Below are 10,184 nucleotides of genomic sequence, written 5' to 3'. Positions count from 1 at the left end.
TTGATACTTCTCGTGACAATCTTGATTCCAGCTTGTGTTTCTTCCAGTCCAGCGTTTCTCATGATGTACTCTGCATATAAGTTAAGTAAGCAGGGTGACAATACACAGCCTTGATGTACCCCTTTTCCTATTTGGAACCAGTCTGTTGTTCCATGTCCAGCTCTAACTGTTGCTTCCTGACCTGCATACAGATTTCTCAAGAGGCAGGTCAGGTGGTCTGGTATTCCCATCTCTTTCAGTAGTTTCCACAGGTTATTGTGAAGCCATTCATTAAAGAGACAGGAGCTGAGACAGGACTCGGGTGCAGGACTACCGAGGAGAACAGCACCCGATCGTGTAGGGAGTCCTGCAGGGACAACCGTATACTTACTCTTAGACCTGTGCCATCAGGCAGCTTCCTGCAAGGAAAGTCTCAAGTAGGTGAGGACCTGGTCGTAAGGACAGTGACAGAAGGAGGTGCCCAAGGTCCGGGAAGGAGTGTAATTGAGAAGCCTATGTGAAAGTGAGGATGCCCTCCACTCCCAGAGGGGGCGCCAGAGATCGAGGCACTATCTATGGTGAGGCGCTCACTTCCTCCTAGGGTAGTCGCTAGCACTCACTTCTTGCTAGGCGGCTAAGGAAGGAGAGCGAGTTTGCCTCTGGCGGTGGTGCGTGTGCTCAGGCGTGTGAGCATTTCCAGGCTCCAGCAGGAACCTAGTCAAGGTGAGGAGCCTGAATGACGAATGGGAGACACCCCCCCAAACTGCCAACCTCCCCCACCCCGTGTCGCCCGGCCCTCCCGTCCGTGCCTTGTCCCCAGCTCCGTGCATCGTTCCCCCTCCCCGGTGCCTCGCCCCCGCCCCAAACCCCGTGCCTGGCGCCCACAAGGCCCTGACGCTCTGGTGGAGGAAGATTCCTGCCCAGAGGTTCTCCGGGAGGTGAGGACCTTGGTTGAAGTGGGTGGCCCCAGTTCAGAGGGGGAAGAAGACCCTAACACGGGTCTGAGAGAGGAAACGCAGGTGGAAAGTCCGAACGAGGCCCTGCTTGTTGCTCAGAGGACCCAAGCATGGCGGTCAGGTAGAGGCGAGCCTTCCTTTTCTATAGGATGGATTAGGAGCTCGACCGCCTTGCCCTGAAGGAATTCGAGGGCGCAGCTCTTGAGTGAGGTCTGAGGGGACCTCAACCCCAGAAGAGTGAAGTGGCACAGGACTTGTGTTTCCGATCAAGCTTGGCAAGACCCGAACATGGGGAACAGCCTGACTTCTTCGAGGAGGGTCTTGGAGACTGTGAAGGTGTTGACTTTTTTAGGGGAGGGGCCTCAAGGTAGCAAAGGAAAGCATTCTAGCGTGGCCAGGGGTTGGGATGAGGACCCTCTGTGAGGACAGAGGGAATTCCTGCCCTGCTGGCAGCCTGGCGTGTCTGTGCAACTGGTGATGTGATGACGGACACTCATTTTCTCTCACGGTATGGCGAGGATAGAATTGTGAAGGGATGGGGGGCGGGGTGGGGGCCGAGGCAGGAAGGCAGCACGTGGGGCAGGTGAAAGATTTTATTTATTTATAAGGAGTAGTTTATTCCCCCACAGTAGAAGGATTTCCAGATCTGTCCAGGAGTTGTGTGCGGGTACAAAAGAATCCATCGCCTATTCTCAGCCTTAGAGACCATGGGAAAGTGGGAGAACCCTCATATGTTACTGGGTGGTTGTCTCAGGAGAGGCTGGCAGGAAGACAGAAATCCCAGACCATGCAGAGGGTCAAAGGCAAGATTGAGAGGACTACCGATCATTGAATCAGTTCATTTCATTCTAGTCACTCAGTCATGTCTGACTCTTTGTGACCCCATGGACTGCAGCATGCCAGGCTTTCCTGTCCGTCACCAACTCCCAGCACTTAATGAAACCTCATGTCCATCGAGTTGGTGATGCCATCCAACCATCTCACCCTCTGTTGTCCCCTTTTCCTCCCGTCGTCAATATTTGCCAACATCAGGGTCTTTTCCAATGAATCAGTTCTTCCCGTAAAGTGCCCAAAGTATTCAGCTTCAGCATCAGTCCCTCCAGTGAATATTCAGGACTGATTTCCTTTAGGTTTGACTCGTTCAATCTCCTTGCTGCCTAAGGGACTCTCAAGAGTCTTCTCCAATACCACAGTTCAAAGCATCAATTCTTTGGTGCTCAGCTTTTTTTAATAGTCCAACTCTCACATCCATACAGTCCAGTTCAGTCGCTCAGTCACGTCCGACTCATTGCGACCCCATGAAGCACAGCATGTCAGGCCTCCCTGTCCATCACCAACTCCCAGAGTTCACTCAGACTCACGTCCATCGAGTCCGTGATGCCATCCAGCCATCTCATCCTCGGTCGTTCCCTTCTCCTCCTGCCCCAGTCCCTCCCAGGATCAGAGTCTTTTCCAATGAGTCAACTCTTGGCGTGAGGTGGCCAAAGTACTGGAGTTTCTTTTCAGCTTTAGCATCATTCCTTCCAAAGAAATCCCAGGGCTGATCTCCTTCAGAATGGACTGGTTGGATCTGCTTGCAGTCCAAGGGCCTCTCAAGAGTCTTCTCCAGCACCACAGTTCAAAAGCATCAGTTTCTTCGGCGCTCAGCCTTCTTCACAGTCCAACTCTCACATCCGTACATGACCACAGGAAAAACCACAACCTTGACTAGACGGACCGTAGTCGGCAAAGTAATGTCTCTGCTTTTGAATATGCTATCTAGGTTGGTGATACCTTTTCTTCCAGGGAGTAAGCGTGTTTTAATTTCATGGCTGCAGTCACCATCTGCAGTGATTTTGGAGCCCAGAACAATAAAGTCTGACACTGTTTCCACGGTTTCCCCATCTGTTTCCCATGAAGTGATGGGACCGGATGCCATGATCTTCGTTTTCTGAATGTTGAGCTTTCAGCCAGCTTTTTCACTCTCCACTTTCACTTTCAGCACCAGGCTTTCTAGTTCCTCTTCGCTTTCTGCCATAAGGGTGGTGTCATCTGCATATCTGAGGTTATTGATAGTTCTCGTGACAATCTTGATTCCAGCTTGTGTTTCTTCCAGTCCAGCGTTTCTCATGATGTACTCTGCATATAAGTTAAGTAAGCAGGGTGACAATACACAGCCTTGATGTACCCCTTTTCCTATTTGGAACCAGTCTGTTGTTCCATGTCCAGCTCTAACTGTTGCTTCCTGACCTGCATACAGATTTCTCAAGAGGCAGGTCAGGTGGTCTGGTATTCCCATCTCTTTCAGTAGTTTCCACAGGTTATTGTGAAGCCATTCATTAAAGAGACAGGAGCTGAGACAGGACTCGGGTGCAGGACTACCGAGGAGAACAGCACCCGATCGTGTAGGGAGTCCTGCAGGGACAACCGTATACTTACTCTTAGACCTGTGCCATCAGGCAGCTTCCTGCAAGGAAAGTCTCAAGTAGGTGAGGACCTGGTCGTAAGGACAGTGACAGAAGGAGGTGCCCAAGGTCCGGGAAGGAGTGTAATTGAGAAGCCTATGTGAAAGTGAGGATGCCCTCCACTCCCAGAGGGGGCGCCAGAGATCGAGGCACTATCTATGGTGAGGCGCTCACTTCCTCCTAGGGTAGTCGCTAGCACTCACTTCTTGCTAGGCGGCTAAGGAAGGAGAGCGAGTTTGCCTCTGGCGGTGGTGCGTGTGCTCAGGCGTGTGAGCATTTCCAGGCTCCAGCAGGAACCTAGTCAAGGTGAGGAGCCTGAATGACGAATGGGAGACACCCCCCCAAACTGCCAACCTCCCCCACCCCGTGTCGCCCGGCCCTCCCGTCCGTGCCTTGTCCCCAGCTCCGTGCATCGTTCCCCCTCCCCGGTGCCTCGCCCCCACCCCAAACCCCGTGCCTGGCGCCCACAAGGCCCTGACGCTCTGGTGGAGGAAGATTCCTGCCCAGAGGTTCTCCGGGAGGTGAGGACCTTGGTTGAAGTGGGTGGCCCCAGTTCAGAGGGGGAAGAAGACCCTAACACGGGTCTGAGAGAGGAAACGCAGGTGGAAAGTCCGAACGAGGCCCTGCTTGTTGCTCAGAGGACCCAAGCATGGCGGTCAGGTAGAGGCGAGCCTTCCTTTTCTATAGGATGGATTAGGAGCTCGACCGCCTTGCCCTGAAGGAATTCGAGGGCGCAGCTCTTGAGTGAGGTCTGAGGGGACCTCAACCCCAGAAGAGTGAAGTGGCACAGGACTTGTGTTTCCGATCAAGCTTGGCAAGACCCGAACATGGGGAACAGCCTGACTTCTTCGAGGAGGGTCTTGGAGACTGTGAAGGTGTTGACTTTTTTAGGGGAGGGGCCTCAAGGTAGCAAAGGAAAGCATTCTAGCGTGGCCAGGGGTTGGGATGAGGACCCTCTGTGAGGACAGAGGGAATTCCTGCCCTGCTGGCAGCCTGGCGTGTCTGTGCAACTGGTGATGTGATGACGGACACTCATTTTCTCTCACGGTATGGCGAGGATAGAATTGTGAAGGGATGGGGGGCGGGGTGGGGGCCGAGGCAGGAAGGCAGCACGTGGGGCAGGTGAAAGATTTTATTTATTTATAAGGAGTAGTTTATTCCCCCACAGTAGAAGGATTTCCAGATCTGTCCAGGAGTTGTGTGCGGGTACAAAAGAATCCATCGCCTATTCTCAGCCTTAGAGACCATGGGAAAGTGGGAGAACCCTCATATGTTACTGGGTGGTTGTCTCAGGAGAGGCTGGCAGGAAGACAGAAATCCCAGACCATGCAGAGGGTCAAAGGCAAGATTGAGAGGACTACCGATCATTGAATCAGTTCATTTCATTCTAGTCACTCAGTCATGTCTGACTCTTTGTGACCCCATGGACTGCAGCATGCCAGGCTTTCCTGTCCGTCACCAACTCCCAGCACTTAATGAAACCTCATGTCCATCGAGTTGGTGATGCCATCCAACCATCTCACCCTCTGTTGTCCCCTTTTCCTCCCGTCGTCAATATTTGCCAACATCAGGGTCTTTTCCAATGAATCAGTTCTTCCCGTAAAGTGCCCAAAGTATTCAGCTTCAGCATCAGTCCCTCCAGTGAATATTCAGGACTGATTTCCTTTAGGTTTGACTCGTTCAATCTCCTTGCAGCCTAAGGGACTCTCAAGAGTCTTCTCCAATACCACAGTTCAAAGCATCAATTCTTTGGTGCTCAGCTTTTTTTAATAGTCCAACTCTCACATCCATACAGTCCAGTTCAGTCGCTCAGTCACGTCCGACTCATTGCGACCCCATGAAGCACAGCATGTCAGGCCTCCCTGTCCATCACCAACTCCCAGAGTTCACTCAGACTCACGTCCATCGAGTCCGTGATGCCATCCAGCCATCTCATCCTCGGTCGTTCCCTTCTCCTCCTGCCCCAGTCCCTCCCAGGATCAGAGTCTTTTCCAATGAGTCAACTCTTGGCGTGAGGTGGCCAAAGTACTGGAGTTTCTTTTCAGCTTTAGCATCATTCCTTCCAAAGAAATCCCAGGGCTGATCTCCTTCAGAATGGACTGGTTGGATCTGCTTGCAGTCCAAGGGCCTCTCAAGAGTCTTCTCCAGCACCACAGTTCAAAAGCATCAGTTTCTTCGGTGCTCAGCCTTCTTCACAGTCCAACTCTCACATCCGTACATGACCACAGGAAAAACCACAACCTTGACTAGACGGACCGTAGTCGGCAAAGTAATGTCTCTGCTTTTGAATATGCTATCTAGGTTGGTGATACCTTTTCTTCCAGGGAGTAAGCGTGTTTTAATTTCATGGCTGCAGTCACCATCTGCAGTGATTTTGGAGCCCAGAACAATAAAGTCTGACACTGTTTCCACGGTTTCCCCATCTGTTTCCCATGAAGTGATGGGACCGGATGCCATGATCTTCGTTTTCTGAATGTTGAGCTTTCAGCCAGCTTTTTCACTCTCCACTTTCACTTTCAGCAACAGGCTTTCTAGTTCCTCTTCGCTTTCTGCCATAAGGGTGGTGTCATCTGCATATCTGAGGTTATTGATAGTTCTCGTGACAATCTTGATTCCAGCTTGTGTTTCTTCCAGTCCAGCGTTTCTCATGATGTACTCTGCATATAAGTTAAGTAAGCAGGGTGACAATACACAGCCTTGATGTACCCCTTTTCCTATTTGGAACCAGTCTGTTGTTCCATGTCCAGCTCTAACTGTTGCTTCCTGACCTGCATACAGATTTCTCAAGAGGCAGGTCAGGTGGTCTGGTATTCCCATCTCTTTCAGTAGTTTCCACAGGTTATTGTGAAGCCATTCATTAAAGAGACAGGAGCTGAGACAGGACTCGGGTGCAGGACTACCGAGGAGAACAGCACCCGATCGTGTAGGGAGTCCTGCAGGGACAACCGTATACTTACTCTTAGACCTGTGCCATCAGGCAGCTTCCTGCAAGGAAAGTCTCAAGTAGGTGAGGACCTGGTCGTAAGGACAGTGACAGAAGGAGGTGCCCAAGGTCCGGGAAGGAGTGTAATTGAGAAGCCTATGTGAAAGTGAGGATGCCCTCCACTCCCAGAGGGGGCGCCAGAGATCGAGGCACTATCTATGGTGAGGCGCTCACTTCCTCCTAGGGTAGTCGCTAGCACTCACTTCTTGCTAGGCGGCTAAGGAAGGAGAGCGAGTTTGCCTCTGGCGGTGGTGCGTGTGCTCAGGCGTGTGAGCATTTCCAGGCTCCAGCAGGAACCTAGTCAAGGTGAGGAGCCTGAATGACGAATGGGAGACACCCCCCCAAACTGCCAACCTCCCCCACCCCGTGTCGCCCGGCCCTCCCGTCCGTGCCTTGTCCCCAGCTCCGTGCATCGTTCCCCCTCCCCGGTGCCTCGCCCCCGCCCCAAACCCCGTGCCTGGCGCCCACAAGGCCCTGACGCTCTGGTGGAGGAAGATTCCTGCCCAGAGGTTCTCCGGGAGGTGAGGACCTTGGTTGAAGTGGGTGGCCCCAGTTCAGAGGGGGAAGAAGACCCTAACACGGGTCTGAGAGAGGAAACGCAGGTGGAAAGTCCGAACGAGGCCCTGCTTGTTGCTCAGAGGACCCAAGCATGGCGGTCAGGTAGAGGCGAGCCTTCCTTTTCTATAGGATGGATTAGGAGCTCGACCGCCTTGCCCTGAAGGAATTCGAGGGCGCAGCTCTTGAGTGAGGTCTGAGGGGACCTCAACCCCAGAAGAGTGAAGTGGCACAGGACTTGTGTTTCCGATCAAGCTTGGCAAGACCCGAACATGGGGATCAGCCTGACTTCTTCGAGGAGGGTCTTGGAGACTGTGAAGGTGTTGACTTTTTTAGGGGAGGGGCCTCAAGGTAGCAAAGGAAAGCATTCTAGCGTGGCCAGGGGTTGGGATGAGGACCCTCTGTGAGGACAGAGGGAATTCCTGCCCTGCTGGCAGCCTGGCGTGTCTGTGCAACTGGTGATGTGATGACGGACACTCATTTTCTCTCACGGTATGGCGAGGATAGAATTGTGAAGGGATGGGGGGCGGGGTGGGGGCCGAGGCAGGAAGGCAGCACGTGGGGCAGGTGAAAGATTTTATTTATTTATAAGGAGTAGTTTATTCCCCCACAGTAGAAGGATTTCCAGATCTGTCCAGGAGTTGTGTGCGGGTACAAAAGAATCCATCGCCTATTCTCAGCCTTAGAGACCATGGGAAAGTGGGAGAACCCTCATATGTTACTGGGTGGTTGTCTCAGGAGAGGCTGGCAGGAAGACAGAAATCCCAGACCATGCAGAGGGTCAAAGGGAAGAGTGAGAGGACTACCGATCATTGAATCAGTTCATTTCATTCTAGTCACTCAGTCATGTCTGACTCTTTGTGACCCCATGGACTGCAGCATGCCAGGCTTCCCTGTCCGTCACCAACTCCCAGCACTTAATGAAACCTCATGTCCATCGAGTTGGTGATGCCATCCAACCATCTCACCCTCTGTTGTCCCCTTTTCCTCCCGTCGTCAATATTTGCCAACATCAGGGTCTTTTCCAATGAATCAGTTCTTCCCGTAAAGTGCCCAAAGTATTCAGCTTCAGCATCAGTCCCTCCAGTGAATATTCAGGACTGATTTCCTTTAGGTTTGACTCGTTCAATCTCCTTGCTGCCTAAGGGACTCTCAAGAGTCTTCTCCAATACCACAGTTCAAAGCATCAATTCTTTGGTGCTCAGCTTTTTTTAATAGTCCAACTCTCACATCCATACAGTCCAGTTCAGTCGCTCAGTCACGTCCGACTCATTGCGACCCCATGAAGCACAGCATGTCAGGCCTCCCTGTCCATCACCAACTCCCAGAGTTCACTCAGACTCACGTCCATCGAGTCCGTGATGCCATCCAGCCATCTCATCCTCGGTCGTTCCCTTCTCCTCCTGCCCCAGTCCCTCCCAGGATCAGAGTCTTTTCCAATGAGTCAACTCTTGGCGTGAGGTGGCCAAAGTACTGGAGTTTCTTTTCAGCTTTAGCATCATTCCTTCCAAAGAAATCCCAGGGCTGATCTCCTTCAGAATGGACTGGTTGGATCTGCTTGCAGTCCAAGGGCCTCTCAAGAGTCTTCTCCAGCACCACAGTTCAAAAGCATCAGTTTCTTCGGTGCTCAGCCTTCTTCACAGTCCAACTCTCACATCCGTACATGACCACAGGAAAAACCACAACCTTGACTAGACGGACCGTAGTCGGCAAAGTAATGTCTCTGCTTTTGAATATGCTATCTAGGTTGGTGATACCTTTTCTTCCAGGGAGTAAGCGTGTTTTAATTTCATGGCTGCAGTCACCATCTGCAGTGATTTTGGAGCCCAGAACAATAAAGTCTGACACTGTTTCCACGGTTTCCCCATCTGTTTCCCATGAAGTGATGGGACCGGATGCCATGATCTTCGTTTTCTGAATGTTGAGCTTTCAGCCAGCTTTTTCACTCTCCACTTTCACTTTCAGCAACAGGCTTTCTAGTTCCTCTTCGCTTTCTGCCATAAGGGTGGTGTCATCTGCATATCTGAGGTTATTGATAGTTCTCGTGACAATCTTGATTCCAGCTTGTGTTTCTTCCAGTCCAGCGTTTCTCATGATGTACTCTGCATATAAGTTAAGTAAGCAGGGTGACAATACACAGCCTTGATGTACCCCTTTTCCTATTTGGAACCAGTCTGTTGTTCCATGTCCAGCTCTAACTGTTGCTTCCTGACCTGCATACAGATTTCTCAAGAGGCAGGTCAGGTGGTCTGGTATTCCCATCTCTTTCAGTAGTTTCCACAGGTTATTGTGAAGCCATTCATTAAAGAGACAGGAGCTGAGACAGGACTCGGGTGCAGGACTACCGAGGAGAACAGCACCCGATCGTGTAGGGAGTCCTGCAGGGACAACCGTATACTTACTCTTAGACCTGTGCCATCAGGCAGCTTCCTGCAAGGAAAGTCTCAAGTAGGTGAGGACCTGGTCGTAAGGACAGTGACAGAAGGAGGTGCCCAAGGTCCGGGAAGGAGTGTAATTGAGAAGCCTATGTGAAAGTGAGGATGCCCTCCACTCCCAGAGGGGGCGCCAGAGATCGAGGCACTATCTATGGTGAGGCGCTCACTTCCTCCTAGGGTAGTCGCTAGCACTCACTTCTTGCTAGGCGGCTAAGGAAGGAGAGCGAGTTTGCCTCTGGCGGTGGTGCGTGTGCTCAGGCGTGTGAGCATTTCCAGGCTCCAGCAGGAACCTAGTCAAGGTGAGGAGCCTGAATGACGAATGGGAGACACCCCCCCAAACTGCCAACCTCCCCCACCCCGTGTCGCCCGGCCCTCCCGTCCGTGCCTTGTCCCCAGCTCCGTGCATCGTTCCCCCTCCCCGGTGCCTCGCCCCCGCCCCAAACCCCGTGCCTGGCGCCCACAAGGCCCTGACGCTCTGGTGGAGGAAGATTCCTGCCCAGAGGTTCTCCGGGAGGTGAGGACCTTGGTTGAAGTGGGTGGCCCCAGTTCAGAGGGGGAAGAAGACCCTAACACGGGTCTGAGAGAGGAAACGCAGGTGGAAAGTCCGAACGAGGCCCTGCTTGTTGCTCAGAGGACCCAAGCATGGCGGTCAGGTAGAGGCGAGCCTTCCTTTTCTATAGGATGGATTAGGAGCTCGACCGCCTTGCCCTGAAGGAATTCGAGGGCGCAGCTCTTGAGTGAGGTCTGAGGGGACCTCAACCCCAGAAGAGTGAAGTGGCACAGGACTTGTGTTTCCGATCAAGCTTGGCAAGACCCGAACATGGGGATCAGC

Source organism: Capricornis sumatraensis, chromosome X, assembly GCF_032405125.1.
Source record: "Capricornis sumatraensis isolate serow.1 chromosome X, serow.2, whole genome shotgun sequence".
Classification (NCBI taxonomy): domain Eukaryota; kingdom Metazoa; phylum Chordata; class Mammalia; order Artiodactyla; family Bovidae; genus Capricornis; species Capricornis sumatraensis.
The sequence above is the reverse complement of the archived record's forward strand: the minus strand, read 5'-3'. Positions refer to the sequence as shown.